General features: G+C 34.6%; 2 non-coding genes across 2 annotated transcripts; one reads left to right on the forward strand and one right to left on the reverse strand.

Moving 5' to 3' along the window:
- The first annotated feature begins 491 nt into the window (after positions 1 to 491).
- Positions 492 to 651, forward strand: LOC116663911. The gene has a single exon (XR_004320272.1). It is a non-coding gene; the product is annotated as a U1 spliceosomal RNA (small nuclear RNA).
- Positions 652 to 13153: 12502 nt separating this feature from the next.
- Positions 13154 to 13225, reverse strand: TRNAA-UGC. Its single transcript has one exon. It is a non-coding gene; the product is annotated as a tRNA-Ala (tRNA).
- Between the last annotated feature and the right edge of the window lie 383 nt (positions 13226 to 13608).

A 13608-nucleotide genomic window follows, 5' to 3' on the forward strand; every position in this document is an offset into this window, starting at 1 on the left:
TGCTGGTCGCCAGGTAATGGTTCAATGCTCCCACAATTTTCTTCTGTTTGATCTATGGTTTCTTCATTGATGCTGTTCCCAGATATTATTTGTCCTTCAATTAGCTTAAGTGGGTCGTTTTACAGTAAGTTTGCCTCTGTGTGTTTTTATTAGTCTGTGATGAAGTAAAACCTTTATGCGTCAACAAAATCTGAAATATAAGTATAAATGTTGATACTGAAATTTCCTGGCAGTAACTATCAATATAGTTATTAGACTAATGATTACACTGTGCTTTCATTATTCTAGAGACAATTTAAAATATAGAGGTTTTACGGATACTAGAAAATACTTCTGCTAGCCATGAAGATTCTGGGGAAATCCAATATAAAAATATAATTCTTTAAATAAGTAAGGTATCATGATGCTTAGTAATAGAAGTTCTTTTCAATACTTGATCACTTCAGATAGTACTATGCTCTTAATAGCATCTTCATAAATTTTAAAAAATGTTGTATACATGGGGAGATACCATGATCACAAAGGTGGCTTTCCCAGGGTGAGGCTCATACATCGCACTCTGGATGTGCTGACCCCTGCGATTTCCCCAAATGTCGGAAACTCCACTGCATAATTTGTGAGACTGAGGGACAGTGTTTGCATTTTCCTCTGGAAAAAAAAAATTAAAATAAAAAAAAATTTATTCTTGTCGGAAAACTGAGATTACCTTTTAAACAACATGCACAGAATGTTTTGGATTTATTTTTCTAACAAGTCTCCATTCCATTTTTTGTACTGTGGTAAATCCTTACCATGATTTTATGCCACATCTTATAGCCTTCAAAAAACAGCCCATGAAAAGAATTAGTTTTGAACTGGTAATTCAAAGAAATTTTTTTTTTGCTATTATAAAGCTTAAAATTTACTGAATGTAGAGAATTCTACTTGCTAGCTTACAAAGGCACTTGATCTGATTTTAATTCTCATAATAATCGAACGTAAACGTCTTTATTCTTGTTTTGCATGCGTAGAAACTAAGGTTAAAAGAGTCAAAGTAACTCACTAAGTTCCACAGGTAAAAGAAAAACATAATGAAGAATTCCAAACCAGGCCAATGTGACTCCCAAATCCCTGTTCCTCCCATTGCAGCAATGGGTGTCTAATTTTTCATGATTATTTTAGTGTATATTTTAATTAAAACGATGAAAATATGAAACTAAAAATGCAGAATAGCCATGCTCACAAAACCTAAATAAGGTGATTTTAGCACTCCAAGGAATCTCACAAAATACTATCATCATTTCTCAGGGGCAAAAATAAAACTCGTATTTTTGGTTAGTTTTACATTGACATTTCTAAACATAGAAACAGATGTGCAAGAGTCCTTAGGAAGAATAAACTCTATAAACACTGATAATTACCTCTGCTTTGCTAGATTAAAATACACCTTTGGCGTCTTGGCAGAGCCAAGTTTACAGAATGGGAATGCCCAAATTGAGGATGAATTATTTTTTGTTCTTTTCATACATAGAGATATTTATTTTTCCTAAATTAAACACGGAAACATTAAATCATTTGTCTGCCAGTATAAATGTTGCTAAAGAAGTATATTCGGGTCAGAAATGTGCTGGAATAGGAAGTCTCAGGAGTCATTCCCTCATAGAGACACCAACTTACAACAGTATAGGAACCAAAATATCTCCACAAGAATTGTAGAAATCATCTAAGAAGCTGCGGGACCCCATGTGTGGGCAAAACCCAGAACAGACACTTTGAAACCTGTCGGAAGAGTCATCTCACTGGAGCCTCAATCACGCCACTCCCGCCCTGACAAAGATCGACCCGCCTGGGAGAAGCCGGGCTCATGGCCTCTCCCCGAGGAGAGGAGGAGGAGAATGGACTCCTGTGCAATGCCCTAGCTTTCTGAAGAGCTGCCTGAGGGACTGACTTTTGTCTGCCTCGCTTGGAGCACTGATGAAACCAGCAGAGTTGGATGCCTGGGGGCCACGAGAGTGGCAGCAGCTTGGGGTGGTACCAGAGGACCTGCAGTCCACAGAGGACGGGTGTGGCTTAGTGTGATTGGGAGAAAGATCCCAACTCGTGGCTTCTCGTTGGGCGGGAAAGGAAAAGAGTAGAGCAGGCACCTGGGATTCTGTTTTTTCCGGGGCTGCCCAAGGGACTTATTTTTATCCTAGCTGACTCAGAGTGCTAACAGGGAGCAGCGGGTGTACTTTGGATGCCTGGAACTTTGAGAAAAAACAAGCGTGGAAAGGTATGCTGCTCTAGCACCACGGAATCTGCTGTATCACAGACAGACACCAGAGGGAGCAAGAGATCATGAACTCCTGAGAAACAAACCAGGAAACCTCTCTGGGAAATTACACTCATAAACCAAGAGAACTGTCAGACCCCAAAAGATGTTTCAAAGTCTCCCTGAATCTCTAGCTAAGCTGATTACTAAGTATTGCCCTGTTCAAAGGTAGTTTGCAAAGACTGAGAATGATGGTGATTTTTCTCACATGCATATAACTCAGCAAAATGTAAAGGAACAGGGACATATGACCAAATAAAAGGAATAAAACAAATCTTTAGAAATCAACCACCTAAAACAGATATCTATGAATTAACCCCTGCCCAAATTCAAAACCATTGTCAAAGAAGCTCCATGAGCTGCCAAAAAAATTCAGACAGTCAACTAAACAAAATCAAGAAAATGATGCACAAACAAAAGGAGAATATCAATAGAGATAAAAACTATTTTAAAAAAACACAAACAGAAATTCTGGTGCTGAAGAATATAATGGAATTGAAAGATTTACTAAAGGAGTACAAAAGACGACATAACCAAACAGGGGAAAAAAACAAAACAGAACTCAAGGACAGGTTATTTGAAATTACTGAATCAGAGGAGTAAAAAGAAAAAAGAATGAAGAAAAGTGAAAAAGCCTTAGAGACTCATGTAGGACCATAAAGTGGACCAGTACATGCATTTTGAAAGTCTCAGAAGGAGAAGATGGCAGGAAAGGAAAGGGAGCTTATTTGAAGAAATAAGGTGAAAAACGTTCAAGTCTGAGAAAGAAAATGGACATCTACATTCATGACGCTCTGAGGACTCCAAGTAGGGTGAGCCCAAAGAGGACCCAGAATAGCCAAAATCATCTTATGAAAGAAGAACGAAGTTAGAGGCCTTGTATTTCCAGTTTCCAAAACATATTATAAAACTACAGTAAACAAAACAGTATAATCATGGCGTAAAGATATAGAGACCAATGCAACAGAATAAAAGTTCAGAATCAACATTCAACTGTATGGTTAAATGATTTTCGACCAAAGTACCAAGACCACACAAGGGGGAATGGACAGTCTTCTCAGTAAATAGCGTTGGGGAAACTGGATATTCACATGCAAAAAAATGAACAGGGACCTTTAACTCACTTCATTTATAAAAACTAACCCAAAATGGATTAAAGGCCGAATTGTAAGACCTGAAATTGTAAAACTCCCAGAAGAATGCAGGGGGAACCTTCATGATATTGGAACGGACAGTGTTTTCTTGGGTATGATACCAAAAATATCAGCAACAAGAGCAAACATAGATACACAGATCTACATCAAACTTAAACACTCTGTGAAGCAGAGGAAACAAATCAACAGAGTAAAAAGGCAACCTATGGAGGGAAATATTTGCAAACTATTCATTGGCTAAGAGGTTAATATTCAGAATATATAAATATGAAAAAAACAACTAAAAACCAATGGATATTTCTCAGAAAAAAGGATATACAAACGTCCAACAAGCATATGAAAAGATGCTCAACATCACCAATCATCATAAAAATCTAAACCAACACAACCATAAGATACAGCCTCACATCCATTAGGCTGGCCACTATAAAAGTAATAACAATAACAACAACAATAATAATAATAAATGTGGCAGGGATGAGGAGAAATTGAATCCCTTGTGTAGCATTGATGAGATTGTAAAATAGTGCATCTGTTATGGTAAACTGGAGGTTTGTCAAAAAATATAAAATAGGACTATTATATGATGCAACAGTCTCACTTCTGGGTATATATTCAAAAGAATTGAGAACAGGATTCTATTCAAAGAGATATTTGTACACCCATGTTTATTGCAGCATCATTCACCATAGACAAAACATGGAATCAGCCTAAATGTCCATTCACAGATGAATGGATAAAGAAAAAGTAGTGTATACATATGACAGAATATCATTCAGCCTTTAAAAAAGAGGAAATTCTGGCCTATGCTACAACATGGATGAAATTGAGGTCATCATGCTAAGTAAAATAATCCAATTGCAAAATACCAATGCTTAATGATTTCACCTATATGATGTATATGAAGTAATCAAACCCATAAAAATAGAAAATAGAATGATGGTTGGCAAAGGGTTGGGTGGAACAGGAAGGAGAAATTGTTCAGAGTAGAGAGCTTTAATCATGCAAGATGAAACAGTTTTAGAGATGTGTTTTACAGCAATGTGCATGTATCTAACAATACTGTGTAGTACGCTAAAATAGTTAAGAAGATAAATTTGTTACATGTTTTCTTAACCCCATACTACATATATGAGTATATTTGTGCTTACCACCATAAGTCTCAGCATAAGGAAATCATTATAAGATTGACTTTTTATCTGTTTTTTCAATTGGGCAAATTCTGTTTCCCTTTGTTTCCTACATTTAGATTGAATTTCTTCTCTTGGTCAGAACTAAAAATGCTACAGGACTATCAAGAATCTTAAACCATGATAACTTTTAAATTTTAAAAATTTAGGCAATATCATTTTCTTATCTTTTGCTTATGTATTTTTTTTGAAGACCAAGACAGGAATGAAGGTATGTAACAACTATCAACTCAAATTCTTAATATTAATAAGGAAGAGAAGTCTAACACCGAAATATTCTTATGACACGGGTCTTTTGACTATTATGAAGTTTCCCTAGTCTGTGAAATACATTGAACACTTACAGTTTCAAACTTGGACTTTGGTTTCATTCCTACTGGAGGAAAACCATCTGCTCTGAAATTTTCTTTACACCTGAGCTCAAACCAGCTTTGTATTTTTATCACAGCTCCAAGTTCAGAAAAAACACAAAGAGAATTTTTACAAATAGCTTTCTTAGAAACTATCTGGGCCCATGGCTGTTTGGGGATATAGTTTTTTGAAAAATGTAGACATTTCTTTTACAGGTATTGGCTTATTTAAATTTATACTGCTTCCTCCCTGGTTTTAGTAATATATATCATCCCAGAAGCATACAAAGGAATTTTATTTCGTATACATTAACACAGATTTGCACCTAACATTGTCTTCTTAATAGAAGACATTTTATACATTTTTCTATATTTGACTTTTGTTCTTGCAAATTCCAAATAACATTTTATTTATGTATTGGGGGTTTGTGTTGCTTTGTTTATTCATATTACATGCATGCCTACACTTTGCCATTTATTTTGATTAGATGTTTTTGATGAGATTCAGAACATGCTGTCCCGAACTATGGCACCTTGGTATGCTGGGTATCTTAAGGTGAAAGGGTTTGAGAAAAGACCGGAAGCAGGGAGGTCACTCTGACCTCATCCCCTTCACTCTTCTTCCCTGAAACAGGTCATAAAACTTTCATATGAAAGTTACCTTCTGTGTACCAGGAGGAGGGAAGACATTCTTACCACCAGAGATGGAGAATTTGGGGATGAGCAATCTGTGCAAATAAACCTAGTTAAACTAATCCTGATCTCCCTCGTTAGCCTTCACTGCTTTATCCTCTTCACCCCAACCACTTTGTCTTGTCATCTTTTCACAAATTTGTTGTTTCTTTGTCTGACTAGTATAAAAAATTCCTAGCTTGGTCTCTTCTTTAGGTCTTCACTCTCTTTTAAAGTGTTCTATGTAATGTAAAAACTCAATAACGTTTTTATGCTTTTCTCTTATTAATCAGTCTTTGTCAGTTTACTTTTCAGACCCAGCCAGGGACTCAAAGAGGGTTGAGAAAACTTTCTTTTCCTAGATGTCCATAAAGCCTTTGCATTTAAAGCAATTTTACCTTTTATGTATTGTTGCCTTCTATTTCTTTAGCATCCTACTTCATCTTGAGTTAACTTAACTCTCCTGTTTTCCTTAATTTTCATACAGTAAGTTGAATACTGCATTCTTTCCTACTGAATATTTTACAGCTTTGAATTTTACTCCAAGTATAGTTTTAGACCCACCTTATGGTTTAATATGTAATGCTGATTTTTTTTAATGTGTTCTAACAAAGATAAATCAGATTTTAGCCCATTTCAGCTAGGATAAGTTTTTGTAATTATCTTACTTTGACATTAATATTTGTTATGATTTTTATAGTTTTATTTGTATTGTATAATTTCTGTCTTTTCAAGTTTAAGAATCTTTTATATCTTTATCATACCAACAGGCAGAAATGAGGATCACATAAATATTTTTCCTTGCACACATTTCAATAAAGTCTACCACATTTCTTTCCCAGACCTCTTGTCAAGAGCAGTTGCTCCCTAAAATGTATTTATTTGTTAGTCTGTTTATCTTAATAAGTGAGTTTGATGAGATGGAGATGACCCAGTAGTAGGGAAAGGTTAGAGATACTGGAGCAAGGAATATTTAGGGGAACAAGATCACTGAGGAGGTAGGAAGGTAGGTAAATCAGAGCCCAGGAAGAAGTCTTGAGGAGGGCTAGGATATTTCTCACTGTGAAAAAGGAAAACAGCACACAATGGCAGTGGAAACAGTTATTTGTCATTTTTTGTGTGTGTGGCAGGAAATTGTCAGGGTTCCTGAGTAATGTTTCCTGGTTTTACAGAGAGTTGAAATTAAACTCCAGATTTAAGGTATACATCTGTGGAATTTTGTTACAGGATCTGTTAAGTCCAAATTCCTTATGGTAGTTTGACAAGTCCATAACTTGAAAAAAAATTTTTTGTGTGTTTTGTTTTGTTTTGTTGGTGGGGGGAGGTAATTAGGCTTATTTGTTTATTTTTAATGGAGGTACTGGGGATTGAACCCAGGATCTCCTGCATGCTAGGCACACATTTTACCATGGAGCTATACCCTCCCCCCTTGACAAGTCCATAACTTTGTGCTCACCCTTCCTATTCTGCCTCTCATTAGGTAATCAATTACCCACGTTCTCAGCTGCAGTTACAATGTATGTCCTATGTTGGTCAACCACATGGACACATCTTCTTTGAACACGTCTTCCTTCCGCATGAAACACTTCCTCATATCTTCATAACTCTTATCCACTCTTCAAAACTCAACCCAATGACTGCCTATTAAAGAAAATTTTTCTCATACTCCTGAAAAAGGTTATTTTTTTCTAACTGAAGTCTAGTCAGTTTACAATGTTGTGTCAATTTCTGGTGTATAGCGTAACATTTCAGTCATACATATACATACATATATTCCTTTTCATATTCTTTTTTATTATAGGTTACTACAAGATATTGAATATAATTCCCTGTGCTATACAGTAGAAACTTGTTTATCTATTTTATATATAGTTGTTAACACCTGCAAATCTGGGAAAATTTTTATTTTGTCATAGCTCTATATTTTAATAACACGCTGGATTTTCATATATTGTGGCATTTTTAGGTTTCATTTGTTTATTTCCTTTTCTGGTTATTCTATTAGGCACAAACTCTTCAAGTCCTAGTCTATGAATTTGAATCCCTCGGGCTAATTATGTAGTCCATTAATATTTGTTGAATAAATGAACAGATTAATCATTTTGCACTTGGGATTAGGTTAGCATGTAGCTAGCACACCTCAATAAAGGTATACATGAGCAAAAGTGAAGGAGCAGAATTAACATGCATATAGACTAAAAATGTTATCACTCTTAGATGAATAATTATAAAAATTTAAATCTGATTGGGTGAAAGCTATTGTTTCGTGAAACAGTGAATGTGAACCTCAACTTGTTAATCAAATCCCAGGACACTGAAATATCAATCTAATTTCTGTTCCCACCAATCTCCATCAACACCCCTACACACACTTCAGAAGCAGTGAAGGAGGACACTTTTAGGACAGATAAAATTGTCAGTGAGTTTACAGAACAAAATATCCTAAGAGTTTTACAGGGAAGACGTGTATGTAGCTTTAATAAAAGGTTGCAAAAAGTTATGACTCTTCCGTGGTGCTATAAACAATATTGTAACAGTGATTGTTAACAGTAATTTACAAGTGCAATCATAAAAAAGAGTGATTATAGACTAATTGTAAAGATAACTACTTTAATAATTAAGAACAATAGCAAAAAGTTCACAAAATGAAAGTTTACAGAGAGTGTCTGTAAACCTAAATTGCACAGGTATGAAGATAAAATGGAGAGGAAAAAAAAATGGGAGTTGGAATTTCATAGATCTCATCATTTTCTCCAGCCCCAGTACTTGTAAAATTGTTCAATGCATTTTTTCCAGGATGAAATGTTCTTTTCTTTGAAGGACTATTAATAACATGATACATTACATAAATTACTTTCTCTAAGAAGATTACACTGAGTCAAGTTCTTATATATTGGCTAAGAGCTTTAGTAAACAGAACTCTCAGGGGAATTCCGTCAAAATATCAATGAAAATAAAATTGGCCTATCACTTCATTATCACCAGAGCTTGCTTCTCTGAATGATGTACAGTAATTATAACCAAGCCAATGAAAAAGGGATTTTGAACAATTACCTTCATTGCCATGTCTCACCCCTCTTCACAGTGTCTGGCTCATATCAGCACTCCATAAGTACAAAGTTGTGATGCAAATGAGGAAATATTCAATAATGAAAAGTAAGTTATGTTGAAGTTGAGAATTCGGGCTAAGTAAGAGTTAGTCACATATATAGTAGATAATGTTCTAACCAGAGAAATTATATGTACAAAGATTTTGGAGGCAAGAAAACACTTAGGAAGTTCATATAATTAAATGAAACTGTTTATAGCTAGACTAGAGACACCAGGAGCGTCAGCCTAGAAAGGTAGTCTAGGGTCATATCCTAGAGGGTCTTTTGGACCACAGTAAGGATTTTGTGTTTTACCCTCCGAACTTGGGAATCTTTCCAAGTATTTTGAACAAGAAAATTCATTATGCTTCGTTCTAAGAAGGGACTGCTCAAGGTATCATTTCAAAATTAAACAATTATACTCCAAAGTTAAAAATACTTTTTGATGCCAAATGTTACCATCATCAATGCACTCATTTCAGTTGATGTGTAATTTTTATTTAATGTAAAATAAATTGAAGACATCAAGCCATGCACATGGGCTTCTGGAATGTGTATCTCTGATATTTGTGGGTCATAGTTGGAATTCAAGTTTAGAATCTCTCCTCCGGAATTTTAATAATTGCAAAGTATGCCATAAGCTTAGTGAGATGTTTTATTATTGTCACCTAAATGAATATGAAACATAAAACCAGATATTAATTAAACAGCTACTGAAACCCTTTGTGGAGTGAGCACTGGGAATTGAAGAGTTTTGTTTTTTTCCCCCATATTGTGAGTCTAGTCTTAGGGTTATTGTCTTCTATTTGAAAGCTAGTTAAGGGGGTGTTTCTGTTCGTTTTTAAGAGACAATACAAGTACCTATTTTTAAACAGAATCACACCAAAATTAAACAAAGGAGGCTTCTTGCTATAATCACAGCTTTTAGCAAATGATTACAAGTATTCATCATTTATTCTTGCTATAAAAAGATGTCAAAATGCTAAGAATATATATTGAGCAGTGTTTCTAATTTGGGTCGAGCATTGAAAGGTCTCAGTAGCTGCCAATCCCTCTTAATTCAAATTGCATCATTTCCTTGCAGACCTCTTCCTGAAGCAGAGTTGATGAGGGCACAGGCTTCAAAATCAAGCTGACCTGGATTTACAACTTGGCACAGCCGTTTTTAGGGCCTGTGTACCTTCAAGGATGCTACTTAATTTCAGAGTCCCAGGTTTCTCATCCGAAAAATAGAAATATTTTAATCACAGGCTTGTTATGACTCTTAACAATGAAAACTTTTCTATATTGCTCAATATATAATTCACCTTTCATATAGAACACCTTAATAAATAGTCACTATCATGAGAAATACTGAATTTCATAATCTTCTTTTCATATCTTTGGAAAATTCAGCCTCTATTTGTAGACACTGAGTGTTTTTATCACATTTTCTTTCTGTTTATATTTATACTTCCTGTGGGTATGATTTCTATGTGTAAGCACCTTGACTCTTACTGAGATGACGAATTACCTGGTCTTTCCAGGAAAGGGTTTCTCTCACTCAACAATAAGAAGAAAATAATTATTAATTAATTAATAATAATTAATAATAATTAATAATAAATATCATTATTTCTAATGATAAGAATTACAGTTTACAGAATGTTCATAAATATATAGAATACAAGAAAAAAAGAAGAAATATAAGGGCAAGTTATAACATATATCTGTCTTTTTATCTCATTTTTTAATCTTAAATATAAATTAATCTGTAATTAGAATTATTTTTCAGAAACTACTTTAAACAGTTTAATCACAATTTGTAATAATGCAATTTAAAATATTTTATGCTTTTATCAGCTCTTCAACTTCGAAAGTAAAATATCAGGTATTTTTGACTCTATTTTATAAGACAGAATCAATAAGTCAGTTTAAATAAGAAGCCCATCATATACCTGGAGAAAACTCTAATTCAAAAAGACACATACTCCCCAATGTTCATAGCAGCACTATTTACAATAGCCAAAACATGGAAGCAGCCTAAATGTCCATCAACAGATGACTGGATAAATAAGATGTGAGATATAGATAGATAGATATAGATATATATACACACATACACACACACAACATATATACACATATACGTATACACACACACATAATGGAATACTACTCAGCGATAAAAAAGAATGAAATTATGCCATCTGCAGTAACATAGATGAACCTAAAGATGACCATACTAAGTGAAGTAAATAAGACAAAGACAAATATCAAATGATATCACTTATATGTGGTAGATTCTAATGACACAGATGAACTTATTTTCAAAACAGAAACGAACTCACAGACATAGAAAACAAACTGATGGTTACCAAAAGAGAAAAGAGGGGAGGGATAAACTGGGAGTTTCAGATTAGCAGATACAAACTATTACATATAAAATAGATAAATAACAAGGTTCTACTGTATAGCACAGGGAATATATTCAATAACTTATAATAACCTATAATGAAAAAGAATATATACGTATAACTGAATCACTATGCTGTACACTAGAAACTAAAACAACATTGCCAATCAACTTTAATTTTTTTTTAAATTTTAAATAAAGTAAAATAAAATAAATAGCCCATGTTCAAACAGCTGGTAATGAATCTTAATCACATTGTTTAATCTAAAAATCAAATGTACTCTCCAAATACCATACCACTTTACATGTTAGATTAATGTACTAATAATCTTATATAAAGAAAATGAGAAGTCTAAACCAAACACCAAAGCTAAAAAAAAAAACTGTAGAAATTCTCAGGAGAAGTTCAAGTCACTAATGTAGCAGATGATGCATTTCAGCCCTGATCCAGGTTAAAAATGAGGAAGTATCTATAACCTTTTTTTTCTTTTAACCTCCAACACATCTTGAAGAGTGAAAATCTATCATCTTACAGTTTACTGAGAAGACTGTTATGTTTTCTCTCACTGAATGAGGCAGGATTGAGAGCCATAGACCTGGGGATATTTTTTAAAAATAATTCTTAGAGAAAGAAAAAGAATCCAATAAGAAGCTAATGATAGGTGGAGGCAAGTTTTTGGCACAGGGGTGGATATAAGGTGATTGGACTTGAAGAAACAGGATAGAAGAGAGAAACTTGAATGAAATCTGACTAAAACATAGGGAGGAAATTTCCTTGAATTATGGGGAGAAAATCAATTCAGATCTCAATTTATATCTTTCACTCCTAATTTATTGTGTCAAAATCTGTAATGCTCCTGGTAAGCAGAATAACAGTACCCCCAAACACCCATGTCATCATTCCCAGAAGCTGTGAATTAATATGCTATCTTACTTGGCAAAAGGGGCTTTGGAAATGAGACTAAATGTCTGGACCTTGAGAAGGGAAGATTATACTGGATTATCCAGTTGGGCCAAATTTAATCACGTTGAGTCCTTAAAAGCAGAGAGACATCCAGGCTGGGTCTGAGAGGGAGATGTAACTATGGAAGAAGAGTCACAGAGCTGCAACTTTGCTGGCTTTCAAGACAGGTGGAAGAGGCCATGAACCATGGAGGAATGTGGATGACCTCTAAAAGACTGAAACAGTCAGAGATTCTCCCCTAACACCTCCAGAAACAAACACAGCCCTATGGACAACGTGAGCCATGTCAGATTTCTAACATTCAGAACTGCGAGGTATCAAATTTGTGTTGCTTGTAAGCCACCACGTTTGTGGTAATTTGTTATGGCGGCCGTAGAAAATGGATACAAGTTTGTCTGTCTTCATCCAGCCTGCTTTGCGGTCTCCTACCACCTACAGCAGCGGTCTTTCACGACAGCTCTGGGAACACTCTCCCCTTTGATAATGTGAGGAAAGTTCCAGATTCAAAATGGAATACATTATTTTAGGGAGAATGTGGATGCCAGCACAAGAATCCTATCCTATGGAGGAGGAAAGAGGGAAGCGTTGCTGGGAAAATAAATAGATGGAGGTCAGAGAAGACATAGAAATAATAAATAAGCCCAATGAGAAGAATACGTGCGATTAAAAAAAAAAGACATGTTTGTGAATGATCATATGGACAGAGTCATCATAGGACCCTAGGAATAAATTAAATTATGTAATAAGTTCTCTTACAAAGAGGAACACCACTTTTTGGAAAAGATAAGGTACTTTCAGCAATCTAATCCACCTATTGCATGAAGAGGTCCTATATTTTTTATATTTACTATAGTAAATATAAAAAGCAATTAGCTGTAGACCACTAAACTTTAGTCAGCTTTCTTAGATACCAGCTCCCTGTATATTTTTTAAATTTTCCTTCTAGTTTTATTGAGATGTAATTGATATATGCCACTGTAAATAGATATATATATTTTGTTTGCTTGTTTTTGAGGAGGAAGGTAATTAGGTTTTGTTTTCTTTTTTGATGGAGGTACTGGGGATTGAACCCAGGAGATTATGCTTGCAAGGCACACACTCTACCACTGAGCTATACCCTCCTTCCCTCTTAGATACCAGCACCTCATGATATGCAGATTTCAATATATCATGAATAGCTGTTATGAGTTTAAAAATTTTTGATATCATACAACCACAAAGCAGCCTAAATCAGCATTACATGTGTTCTATTTCTCCCCAAATCCAGAACACATGGGCAAATGTTATTAATTCCCATAGCATTGAACAATGATAAAAAATTGTATCTACCAATGGGAAAGTAAACTTCATTAATATTTAAAATGTCATTATTTATCAAAATTTCTCTATATTTCTTACAACCTTCTGTGAATTTTTTTTTCAGAGAGGTATTTTCTGTGTTAATGGATATGATTCATATATATGGTTCATACACTGAATTTGAGATATTGTCAAGGGTTAGGTT

Source organism: Camelus ferus, chromosome 5, assembly GCF_009834535.1.
Source record: "Camelus ferus isolate YT-003-E chromosome 5, BCGSAC_Cfer_1.0, whole genome shotgun sequence".
NCBI lineage: Eukaryota > Metazoa > Chordata > Mammalia > Artiodactyla > Camelidae > Camelus > Camelus ferus.